Below are 12,933 nucleotides of genomic sequence, written 5' to 3'. Positions count from 1 at the left end.
ACTTACTATGTCACAGGGGCTACCGGTGCCATTGGTCGGCCCCTGTCACATGGTAGGAGCAATGGACGGCCGGCACCATCTTGTACTCCTACCATGCGACAGGGGCCGACCAATGGCACCAGTAGCCCCTGTGACATAGCCTTTGCCCTTACTATCGGCGTCATTTTGAATACTGGCAGTTGACAGCCCAAGTGCAGGAGATGGCTCCAGGTCCCCGCTGGACCACCAGGGACTTTGGCAAGACTTGGGGGGGGGACTCCTGACCTCCCCAAGACTTGCTGTCGACTGCCATTATTCAAAAAGACCATGCTGTTGCCTGAGTTATCCATGACTTGGGGTTTACACTGAGGAAGAGATGGCCCTTCTGGACATAAAGCTGTATGTGCAGCTTCAAGTCTAGCTTTCCACTACTAAGGGATCTGTTGTGTTTGTGTAAAATCATCTCTCTTGTTTCAGAAACCATGACATGTTTGTCCTACAGTGAGAAAACCAAGCAGAGAATGAAAAGACTGCCCTGGAGGAAAAGACAGCTTCCATCCCCAGTCCAGTGGAAATAATAAATAGGGATCCAGCAGCTCAGTTCCAAGGAATACCCATACTGGAAGAAACTTCAAACAAAAAATATGATTTATTTTCCCAGAAAAATACATGTGTATATATTGGACCATGATAGACACAAAAAGGGGTTGAATTAGCATAATCTGAAATTTGTCAGCAGTAGTACCTCAACAATTGGTGCTACTGCTCACAAGTTTCAAATGTGCTAATTAATTCCCCTTTTGTATCTGATTTATCTTTGAAAAGTTTTCAGTGAAAATGTTCTATTTTAATTAAATTTGATCCTCTAGTATACTTAGACAAGTTTAGTAGAATATAAGCATCAATAATGAGTATGAATGCAGTTGCATGTGTACAGTGTGTAGATGCAGGTAGTGCACTGTATGTACATGAAAGAGGATGGAAGACTGAGATATGAATTAAAGGGTGAAGCATGTGTAGTCAGAGAGAGTGCTATGATACATTTATAACTGGGAAGATTTGCCAAAGCGTTTTAAAACCAACAAATGCTACAAACTCATGCAGAGAAAGTGGTATTATCACCTTAAAAATGAGAAAAGGTGCCAAAATGGTATTCTATGTGAACAGAAAATGAAAGCATAATAAGACTGAAGATGGCATGTCCCTAACTCCCATTATGTTTCAAGGCAAGAAGAGAAAATATATTTGATACATTTCTTCCCACAGAACTTAACAGCATCTGCAAGGATAAAAAAGGAGCAGGCTTTTTGGAGTCCAGTCTAGGGATGAAGTGCTAGGTGTTATGTTGTCTCAACCTCTTGCATGCCCTACATATCTTTTGAAGTCATACCATTTATTTTTAACTCCCAAAAGCATGCGAGTCAATACCCTGCTTAACAACTGTCAAACTGGACTAGATTAAAGCAGGATGTTCCAAACCAGCACTCGGTACTCCACAGCCTTTTGGGTTTTCAGGATAGACACAGTGAATATGTACACGATAAATCTGCATACCATGGAGACTCAGTATATGCAAATGTATCTCTGCATATTCATCGTAGATATCCTAAAAGTCCAACTGGCTGTGGGGTCCCCAGGACAGGCTTAGGAAGTCACAAGCCATACTGGTTAGAGCTAAGTGCATAACAAACAAGGCATATGAAATGTTTTCTATCTGCTGTCATACTTTTTAGTTTCTAGCACTTATGATTTATGAAAACCTTGATTTATGTTATCAAAAGGCAACGTTTTGCAGGCTAAACATCTACAGTTTTTAGGCCATTTAAACCTCTCAGGAATTTTGCAGAGAAATGTGTCAAAACATTTTTTGGCAGGCCTTAAAAACATGCTCAGGTACTTCCAAAATGATTCTTCAGCTGCAAGATATATCTGTTTCTGATAATTGGTAATCCGTGCTTCCGTTTAGTGGCCTTTTAGCAAGAAGAGCTCAAACCATCCACTAAAAAATTATTTTCTGAAAAAACAATTAAATATGCTGATGTTTCCATTGTTCTTATGAGATGAAGTCATTCAAGGGCAAAGAATGTTAAATGATAAACTTCACAACTATTCAAAAATGTTTTCCCCTTAGCTGCTTAGCAGGAAGATCAGCTTGGTATGATTTCAGAGCCTGGATTTTCATTTGGATATTCATCTTTTCCTCGAATGTCAAGCTCTGAATAAACTTAGCCAAAATAATTGCTATAAACAATGTGTTACAACATGATTGACTTTCTTGGGTGGTAGAAAGTCAAGTGATGTTCTTTCAGTATGTAAATGTTATCAGAATCTCCTTGATAAATAAGAGAATTATATTCATGCTGGATTTCATTATTTCCTAAGAAAAACCATAGTATGTACATTTAAAATTACATTTTGAAAATTAGTAATCTAGCTGAATTCATTTTGATATACAAGTGTTCAAAAGAGCCCTAATCACACTAGTTCTACCATCAGATGATTTTTGTTATCATATAATTCTCAGAATACTTGTAAAAAGAATTTACAGATGTCACAAGATTATTTTCCTACTGTATTGCTACGGCCTTGGTATTGACATCAAATAACTGAGTGACACAGGAGTGGTTCCTCTAGACTTTTTCTGTGCATTTCACTGTATATCCAATATATTTGTATGTAATCTGTATGGTATACATGTGTTTTAAAATAGAATAGATATTCCATAAGAGCTACTACACTGGGGTCAGACCAAGGGGCCATCATGCCCTGTATCCTGTTTCTAAGAGTGGCCATCAGAGGTGACAAGTAACTGATAGGACCTTAGAAGATAGATGTTATGCTGCTTATACCAATGGATAAGCAATGTCTTTCCTAGACTACCTGGTTAATAATTGTTTATGTATTTATCCTCCAGAAACCTGCCTAAATCTTTTTTAAAGCCAGCTATATTAAATGTCTTTACCCACATCCTTGGATAATTAATTCCAGATGTTAATCATGCATTGAATGAAAAAGTATTTTCTCTTATGTTTTAAACATGCTATTTAGTAACTTCATGGAATAGCCCCTAGTCTTTTTATGTTTTGAAAAAGCAATCGACTGATTTGCATTTACCTATTCTACTCCACGCATGATTATGTAGACCTCTATCATATCTCCCCTCAGTTGTCTCTTCCCCAAGCTGAAGAGCCCTCACCTCACCTCTCTAGTCTTTCCTCGTAGGTGAACCATTCCAATCCTTTATCATTTTGGTCACCCTTCTCTGAACCTTTTCTATATCTGTTTTGGTGACCAGAATTGGACACTAAACTCTACATGCAGTTACACCACAGAGGTATGATATTCTCCATTTCATTCCAAATAATTCCTAACATTGCCCTGATTTATTAAGGCTTTTCTCCCATTCTGTATCTATGGAAAAATTGCTTAACAAATAAGGCCTATTGTTTGCTTTTTTTTTTTTACCACGATGCACACTGAGCAGAAGATTTCAATGCAGAGTGAGGCGTACGAATAGAACAGTACACTCTTGTGAAGATTTGATGTCCTTCAGAGTGAGGAAACTCATACATCGATGATATTTGTTCAATATTCTCTCAACCTAGCTTGATGGACTCTACCTGGATAACATCAAGCTAAGTTGAGACAACATTGTACAAATCTCATTTTTGTGAGTTTCCTCACTCTGAAGGTCATCAAATCTTCACAAGAGTGTACTGTTCTATTCGTACGCCTCACTCTGCATGTCAAAGTGGCCCCTAACCGCCATACTACTATCTAAACCTCACCTTGAGTTACTAGGTGGGCCTCCTATAGTAGCATAAATAGCTAACTACTACACAGGTCTTCTAGATAGTCAGTCAGTCTCTCTCTCTTACTCTCTCTCTCTCACAACAGAATTTGAAAAAGGTCTTAAAATCATGCATTATGACTTTGCAAAGGCAGCCCACTTTTCTAAAAATCCCACCCCGACTCCTCCCCTTTTAAAAATTAGCCTCGCACCATGTGTTATGGTGCTTTTTGCATGTGTTAAGGCATTTTTCGCATGTGAAAACGCCTTAATGCATGCGAAAACGCCATAACGTGAGTTGGAAAACGAGTTCCTTATTTTGTAAAAGAGGGAGGGTGACTGAGTGGTTTTTGTCATTCTTCTGAGTCCAAATGTGCAAAACATTTGTACATAGCATGATTGTTAACAAGTGTGACAACATGTAAGAGTGTCGTATACAATATCAAGGCAGAGTTTCCTGAATGAATTTAGGTACTGTGAATTTATGCCCTGTGCAGAGTTCTGCAGGATAATTAATGTACAGGTAGAACCCATATATGATGCAGACGAGTCTCTATTTCTCTTTCCCCTATCTTTGCTCTTCTGTTATCAGACCATGAAAGCACCGCAAGGGCTGACTATTATATGTGTAAAGGAAAGATGTACTTTGCTTATTGAGGAGCTTATGCTTTGCTTTAATGGGCTGGCAAGCTGTCTATCAATGCTGGACAAAACAATGCAGAGATGGAAAGATATTTTTCAATGTTTTCACTTGTGTTGACCTTCCATGTCAGTGGTATCTCATGCATTGTATACTGCTAAGCATTTCTCGGTGATTCTTTGGTCTCTAGCAAGGCAGGTAGCTCCACTTGCATACAAAGTTACATTTATTCTACATACAGATGAAATGATATTCATAAAAATAAGTGAGCAACAGAAAAGATCAAGAATGTCTTTCTAGAACCCCCATGGCTATGTGTCAGGATCTTCACTTATTCTCTCTATTTTATTTTCTGTTTTCCGATATGCATGATTTAATCTAGATTATAGTGCTTTATCCACCAAGAGTACCTTCCGATGGATTATATCAAACACCTAAGCTACATCTAAAAACACTATATCGGTGATTCCCAAACCTGTCCTGGAAGATCCCCAGCCAGTCAGGTGTTCAGGATATCTACAAGGAATATGCGTGAGGGGAATTTGCATGCACTACCTGAATTTCATGCAGATTTATCTCATACACATTCACTGTGGATATCCTGAACACCTGACTGGCTGCAGGTCCTCTAGGACAGGTTTGGGAACCACAGCACTGCTTGTCATCAGCAATGGCAATCCCATATACCAGTTTTTTATTAGTGTCATTTTAGTGGAATGAGCTTTAAGTCAGACTGAAAGGGTGATAGTATATGATTTAAATTTATGAAATTTGCCAGTAATGTATGAACAATTTTTTCATCAGGTTCAGCTGCTATGGCTAAAACTGAAATGAGGTAAAAATGTGTTTTAATTTTTGAATGAATTTGCACAGTGAGACAACTAGTACGTTCAGTCAGGGAAGATTTTGTCAGTGTTTAGAGATGACAATAATACACTCTACAACTGTGGATAGACCTTTATGCTTTTAATTATTTTGACTGCAAGTTATCAGAGCCAAGGTCTTGCTGATTCTGATATTTGTCAATGTCTTCAATATCCCTGTGTCTGCTGCTGCAGAGAAGGAAGACCAGTTTGGAGATAGGGGATTTTTTTTTTTTGTCTAATAAGACTTTTTCATGTGAATTGATTGTCATTTCCTGTACTGACTGATTAAGAATGATTCAGTTCCCTTGGTGCATCAAAGGTTAGATTTGTGTGGTTTTGGCAATTCTAATGAATCAGGGATCATGCCATTGCCCCTTTCAATCTGATCGATCAGGTGACACAGGGTCTTCCCCATGAATCCATTTATTCCATTCCAAAACATTTGGATTTGGAGAGGTTTCTCTTGAAATGATTTCTATAATAATTTGCCTTCCTTGTCATTGCTGATGTTCAGGCGGTCACCCCCGACACTGCCTCTTGGTTTAAAAAATTTGAATTCAATATATAAGGTTGCTACCACTGGCATATGATGATAAGTGCTGAGTATATCTCTCAATTTTCTATAATTCAGACCATTTGTTTCTCTTTGTGTTTTTGTTTTACCACCTTTAGAGAACATAAGTTCATCAAAATCTTTCGTACCCAGAAGTAATGCACACATTTCACCCTCATCTTGACAAAAGGCAAATATTTTTCTAAAATATTTTGAAATTTAGAAAGGAATTAATCAGTAATTTATTTTCTTGATATACCCATTATTCTGCTTTTGAAAACAAGCTCCCCTTAGAAATCAGCTTTTCTCTATATTAACTTTGCAGTTTGGGGCCCTGAGAAATGAACACACAATTTTGATCCACTGTGTAATGCATATATGTTATAGGCATCAGTTAAACATGACATATCTTCACTTCTGGTAAAGTAAATCACACAATGAAAGGCCAGTGTAGATGCTGGAAGAAACTATATCAAAGAATAGAGCACTAAAACTTGAGCAAAAATTGTTCTGTGTATTTGCTGAAAATAGTAACATGAAGCATACAGTGCCACAACAGGCTATGCATTACATTTAAGCATGTATAATTTAAAACATGTTTTCAGTAGTATGTAAATGGCGGTAGGGTGCAAATTAGCTCTAAAAAGTACAGCAGCACACTAGCTACCTCTAAAATTCCTCTTGCCCAAAGTGAAAGGGATGGTTAGGACAGGGGATTTCATCTCCCCCAAATCCAGTCAATTGTGAATCCTCTACCACATTATGAATCTCCCTGTTGCATCCTTAAGATCCCCTTTCAAGGGCCAGAAAACCCCCTTCCCACCACAAACATCATTCCCATAAAGGCACCCCAAAGAAGGATAAGTTTTTTCAAAGGAACTCTTCCCATAATAAAGGCAAGACTTCCACTATCCCTTGACTGCCTTCTATCTCTCCAGAATGATGCCTTACCATTTCACAGGGTCCCAATCTTCACTGTCCCAATCTTCACTGTCATAAGTGACCGAGCTCTTCTGCCAGTACAACTGCAGCTTTTTGAATGATCTTGCTAGCTGGCATTTCATAACTTGAAGCACTAATTTTGGTGTCATTTGGAGGTCTTCAGCAATGCCGGCAGGAGGCCTCTCCTATTTCTAATGCCAGAGAAGATCAGGAATGGGGATCCTCTGGAATGGTAAGGCATTTAGTTGCAAGGGTTCTGCTTTGATCATGAAAAATGGGGGCAGTGCTTTCATTGATAGTGCCATTAGGAGGCTTGGCTTTCTGGTGGGTGCTTTCATGGAAGGCTTGATGTTTGGAAATATGCTTCTTGATGTGGAGGGGTTGAAAAATTCTGGTCTTTATGGAGGGATTTGATAGGTGCAGCTGGAGGGGGTTGGCAGGGGGCAGGTGATGAGGCAGATGAGTAAACACCATGATTTTTGGAGGGAGTCTGATATTCTGTGTGGGAGGCAAGGGACAACTGCAACTATAATGGGGAAAGGCATGAGAGGCATGAAAGTCTTCATGCTAACCAGTCCTTTCACTTTGTGCTGATTAGCACAAGGAATTTTGAGAGGCAGTTTGCATGCAAAAAATAGTTAACACGTAATCCAAAGCAGGTATTAAATATTTTTTTCCCTCAGTGGGCATATGCAAAATAACACATGGAGTACAGCATATAGTAGGGATGTGAATCGGGCTTCTGACGATTGAAAATATCGTACGATATTTTCACAATCATCGGAAATCGGGGGCTCCCCGAAACCGATAGGAAAACCTCACAAAATTGTTCGTGGGGGTTCTCTTATCGTTTTGGGGGAGCGTGGAAAAACGGCACACAAACATAACCCCTAAACCCACCCAACCCTTTAAAACTAATCCCTTAGCTTTCCCCACCCTCCTGACCCCCCAAAAAACTTTTTACAGGTATCTGGTGGTCCAGTGAGGGTCCCGGGAGCAATCTCCCACTCCCGGGCCGTCGGCTGCCTCTAATCAAAATGGCGCCGATGGCCCTTTGCCCTTACCATGTGACAGGGTATCCGTGCCATTGGCCAGCCCCTGTCACATGGAGGGAGCACTGGATGGCCAGCTCCATCTTTTAAAAATGGCACGGGCCATCCAGTGTTCCTACCATGTGACAGGGGCCGGCCAATGGCACGGATACCCTGTCACATGGTAAGGGCAAAGGCCATTGGCGCCATTTTTATTAGTGGCAGCCGACGTCCCGAGAGTGGGAGATCGCTCCCGGGACCCCCACTGGACCACCAGGTACCTGTAAAAAGTTATTGGGGGGTTGGGAGGGTGGGGGAAGCTAAGGGATTAGTTTTAAAGGGTCGGGGTGGGTTTTTTGTTTATCGGCTCGGGCACAGCCGATAAAAAAAAAAACCCGATTGGGCCAGACAAAAAAAAAACCCCACGATGTGAATCTGAACTGGAATCAGAACCGATTCAGGTTCCGATTCACATCTCTAGCATATAGCTATTTTATATTTACCTGCTCATAATTAATCTGCATGCAACATTTCCTAGTTTACATATGACTACATGCTAATTTTAGCACATATCCTCTAACACATAGGGGGAAGGTCTAGTGTGCATGCTAGGGCTTCATGATCACCATGTTATTTTTTAGCAAGCTACATGAGCTTGGTGTGCATGCTAAGTTTTAGTGCATAAACCCCTAAATCCCCAATTAGCTTGCATATAGTCAAATCTGAAACAGAAAGCAGAAGCACTGAATAATAATTCTTATGCCAGCAGAAGACCTTTTGCTGTACTTAGTCTTAATCAGGGTTAACCAACTTGCCAAAATAGACTGCGTGATGATTCTTTCTGAGGCTAAGGTCATTTCTTTGCTTTCATTTCAGTTGAGTTTTGTTTATAAAAGCTGAAGTACTAAATCATCAGTAATGGACTTTTTGTTTGAACACAATGCATCCTTTTGTGATTATCGAATGGATGATTAAACCAATATAAAGAAACATACATCATTGGTTGCTAATTTATTCAACAGTCCACAAATTCATCAGCCCCTCTAAGTAATTGTATCTGAAAATAGAGCTTTCTAATTTGGTAAACCAGTGTACATGTCCTTACAAGTTGACAGATATTTGGAAAACACCGGTCTACCTACCACAAATAACTGTCACTTTAAAGCAGAATTTAAGTTTATTATAACGCGAGTGATATAATTGTATCCCAAAATCCTTTTCAACTCGCACACACACTCATGAACAATCTTTGTAGGGATGATGTAATTATGCACTGCAAAAGACATCACACTGGGACAAAAGGAGAATGACTGGGGAAAGCTGAGGAAGAAAAATATCTTATATGCATGAGTAAATAGCATGTGTGCATATATATGCTATTTTATAAATGAGTATGTGCGTGGTCCAGAGGCATTCTGGGGCAGCTTTTGGAAGAACATGTGAGAGTGGACTAGAGGGAGAAGTCTGCTAGGGTTATAGCAGCAGACTGAGAACTAGGTAGGTTTAAATCCCACTGCTGAACCTTGTTACTTTGGACCAATTATTTCATCCTCCATTGCCTAAGATTCAAATTAAGAGGATATTTTTTCAAAAACCTCAGTGTGGCCCCATGTTCGTGTGTCAATGGGCATGCAGAGATCTACTATAGTAGTTTATCTGATATGTGCAGATTATAAAATATATGTATGTCTGGTTATGCACAAATCCCTGTAATGCATTGAAAACATGTACCCTTCCTACCTATTTTCTAAACGTACATGCATATATTTTACATACAAGAAAAATATAACTTGCTCACTTTAAATCCTGATTTATATACTGAAGCTGGTATATTTTAAACATGAGCACACAATTAAAATCACCAGTTTGCCATACCTCCACCAGTTCACCCAGTCCTTCTATAGGTCATTGATATTCTCCTAGTGCTTCACCCTGATCGCCCATCCATCCAATAGCAGATAACAGATAAGTCTGATATCAAGTGTTCTAGATAATTAGTAGGTGTAAAATTGTGCAAATGACTATTATATTCACATAAATGTCTTATAAAATAACAACTTAGGTGCTTTCCTCTTGGTCCTGCCCAGAAATGCCACTAGACCACCCCTTCTATGTGTAGGTAAAGTGTACATGAAACCAAAAATATCTATGTACTTCTGATGTATCTAAAATAACATATATGTGAGTTACTTATGCATGTATATGCTGTTTTTACACACACAATCCTTTAGAAATTCAGTCCTTAGACTGAGAGTCCTCTGGGACAGGGAAAATACCAGAGTATAACTCATCTTGGACTACTAATGAAAAAGCATGAGTTAAACATACAATAAATAACTGATATTTTGTAAGAGATAGACATACCTATTACCAAACATGTTCATACCTTTTCATACCTGCTCATTGATTTCTGCAGGTGAAATCATACTTGCCTGTTGTCTGCAGTTTTTAGGAGGGAAGTTTGGATGAACTTGCTCCCTGCCTTTCAGATTCCTCTATCCAGGTGTCCTCTGTTAGATTCCTCTTCCCCATTTCCCTCCTTACAAGTTCTTCTCTCCCATCCTCCAGATTCCCACATTTTTCATTTTCAGCTTGTTCCTTCTCCTTCCTTTCGGGTTCATTTTCTCTCTCTGCTCCTTCCTTCCTCCTTTCATATACCTTGTCATGCTCCACTCATCTCTTCTTCCTTTTAGGTTTCAGCCTGGAGTTGGAGTCCCTGTGGGATGGACCAGGTCACAGATCCTCTTCCTCCCTCTTGGGAGCTGAAGTAGGGTAAACGGACGTATTGGCCCACTTCCAATTATCTTAAAGCCTGCTGCTCTTCTACACTAATAAGCACTGCCCTTCACTGCAAGCTTTCTCACATTTCCTGCCCCCTTTGCTGGAAACATTGGATCAGAGTGAAGAAGGGACAATTCTAGAAGAAAAGAGGAAAATGAGATTCCAGAAAACTCCTCAGCCAGTTTAGGAGAGCTAGTAATTTTATTTGTTTTAGAATCTAAATTTGAGTATAGAAGGGAGACATTTAAGTTTCAGCGCAGATGTGGTTTTCCAGCATAGTGGAAAGCATAGATTTTATTGGCTAAAATGACTGATTCCTTTACATCTTTCATTTCATATATTTTTTATATACCACTCCATCACAATTCAATATCTTCCCAAAGCAGTGTATAACTGTTATGATTCAGAAAGTGGACCCCTGTTCTGAGGTAGAGCCAGCGCTACCAAAAAAGGAAGTCAACCCTCTTCGGTCTCTACCGTCGGATGGCAAGGCCTGTTGAAGATGTTTAGATGAAGGCTTCACCCTGGAGGCTCGTGATCCCCCCAGGAGGAGCAGTAGGGATACGGCCATTGGGACTTAGGAGACTCCCTGAAGAGTGAAGATGGTCTGGATGCAGGCGCCTTCTGCAGGTCATGGGTTCCAGATGGCTAGCGCATCCAGCAGGTCGTAATCAGTCCGGGAGTATACGTCGAAGGATAGTCCCAATCCGGTCCAAGAGTCAAAGTCCTGAGCAAGGTCGAGAGCCGGTCCAGGAGCAGACGGGAGAATGGTCTGAAGCCAATCCAGGAGCAAAGAAGGAGAAGGGTCCAGAGCCAGTCCGAGTCAATAACAGAAGATCATCACCACTGGTCCAAGGGTCAGGAGCCAAAGAGTCAGTCCATCGAGGAGAAGAGCAGAAGTGGGACGGAGAGCGGATCCAGAACACAGACACAGGAACCAAGCACAGAGCCTCAATCCCAAGGCAAGGTCTGGGTGTCAGACCTTGCCTTAAGTACAGGAACCAGGAGGCAGAGTCCCAGGGGGAGCCATGACAATTTCCGGTCATGGCTCCTTTAAATATCTTCTTCAGCCGCGTGAGTGGCTCTTAGCTGAAACAGAGGGGGAGGAGCCAGCCCGGCCGAGAGGACCATGTGGCTGGGCTAGGCAGCAGCAGCAGTCCGGAGAAAGGCAGAAGAAGGCTGCCTGCCACAGCAGGAACCTCCGGCAAGGCCCAATGCTCAGGGTAAGCAGCTATTGCTGCGGTCATCGGCCCGACCCAGGTCGCGACCTGCTGCGGCCGGCGGCCATGACACCTGGCCCTGGTCCGCCACGGCTGGCGGTCCTAACAATAACTTCATTTTAAAAACAATTTAACAGCATAAAAATATCAGATAAAAAATAAAAAGCATTATAACGCCATAAATAAAATCAACACTTCACAAACTTCCCCAGTTCCAACCCCTTTATCATCCAGTAGAGAGAACTAATTCATCTACTATCTCTACCTCTGCTTTTAAATGCATAATTAGGGATGTGAATCGTGTCCTCGATCGTCTTAACGATCGATTTCGGCTGGGAGGGGGAGGGAATCATATTGTTGCCGTTTGGGGGGGTAAAATATCGTGAAAAATCGAAAAATCGAAAAATCGCAAAACCGGCACATTAAAACCCCCTAAAACCCACCCCCGACCCTTTAAATTAAATCCCCCACCCTTCCGAACCCCCCCCAAATGACTTAAATAACCTGCGGGTCCAGCGGCGGTCCGGAACGGCAGCGGTCCGGAACGGGCTCCTGCTCCTGAATCTTGTTGTCTTCAGCCGGCGCCATTTTCCAAAATGGCGCCGAAAAATGGCGGCGGCCATAGACGAACACGATTGGACGGCAGGAGGTCCTTCCGGACCCCCGCTGGACTTTTGGCAAGTCTCGTAGGGGTCATGAGGCCCCCCACAAGCTGGCCAAAAGTTCCTGGAGGTCCAGCGGGGGTCAGGGAGCGATTTCCCGCCGCGAATCGTTTTCGTACGGAAAATGGCGCCGGCAGGAGATTGACTGCAGGAGGTCGTTCAGCGAGGGTTCCGGCGCCTCGCTGAACAACCTCCTGCAGTCGATCTCCTGCCGGCGCCATTTTCCGTACGGAAAATGGCGCCGGCCATACACGTATGGCCGGCGCCATTTTCCGTACGAAAACGATTCGCGGCGGGAAATCGCTCCCTGACCCCCGCTGGACCTCCAGGAACTTTTGGCCAGCTTGTGGGGGGCCTCCTGACCCCCACGAGACTTGCCAAAAGTCCAGCGGGGGTCCGGAAGGACCTCCTGCCGTCCAATCGTGTTCGTCTATGGCCGCCGCCATTTTTCGGCGCCATTTTGGAAATG

At 41.8% G+C, this 12,933-nt stretch overlaps 1 protein-coding gene across 1 annotated transcript in view; it reads left to right on the top strand.

Annotated features, from left to right (window-relative positions):
- GRID1 (glutamate ionotropic receptor delta type subunit 1) overlaps nucleotides 1-12,933 on the top strand; it is a 2,200,418-nt gene that overhangs the window by 699,163 nt on the left and 1,488,322 nt on the right.

This window comes from Rhinatrema bivittatum, chromosome 7, assembly GCF_901001135.1.
Source record: "Rhinatrema bivittatum chromosome 7, aRhiBiv1.1, whole genome shotgun sequence".
Lineage (NCBI taxonomy): Eukaryota > Metazoa > Chordata > Amphibia > Gymnophiona > Rhinatrematidae > Rhinatrema > Rhinatrema bivittatum.
Note: the sequence above shows the minus strand (reverse complement) of the source record. Positions and strands in the feature narration are given on the sequence as shown.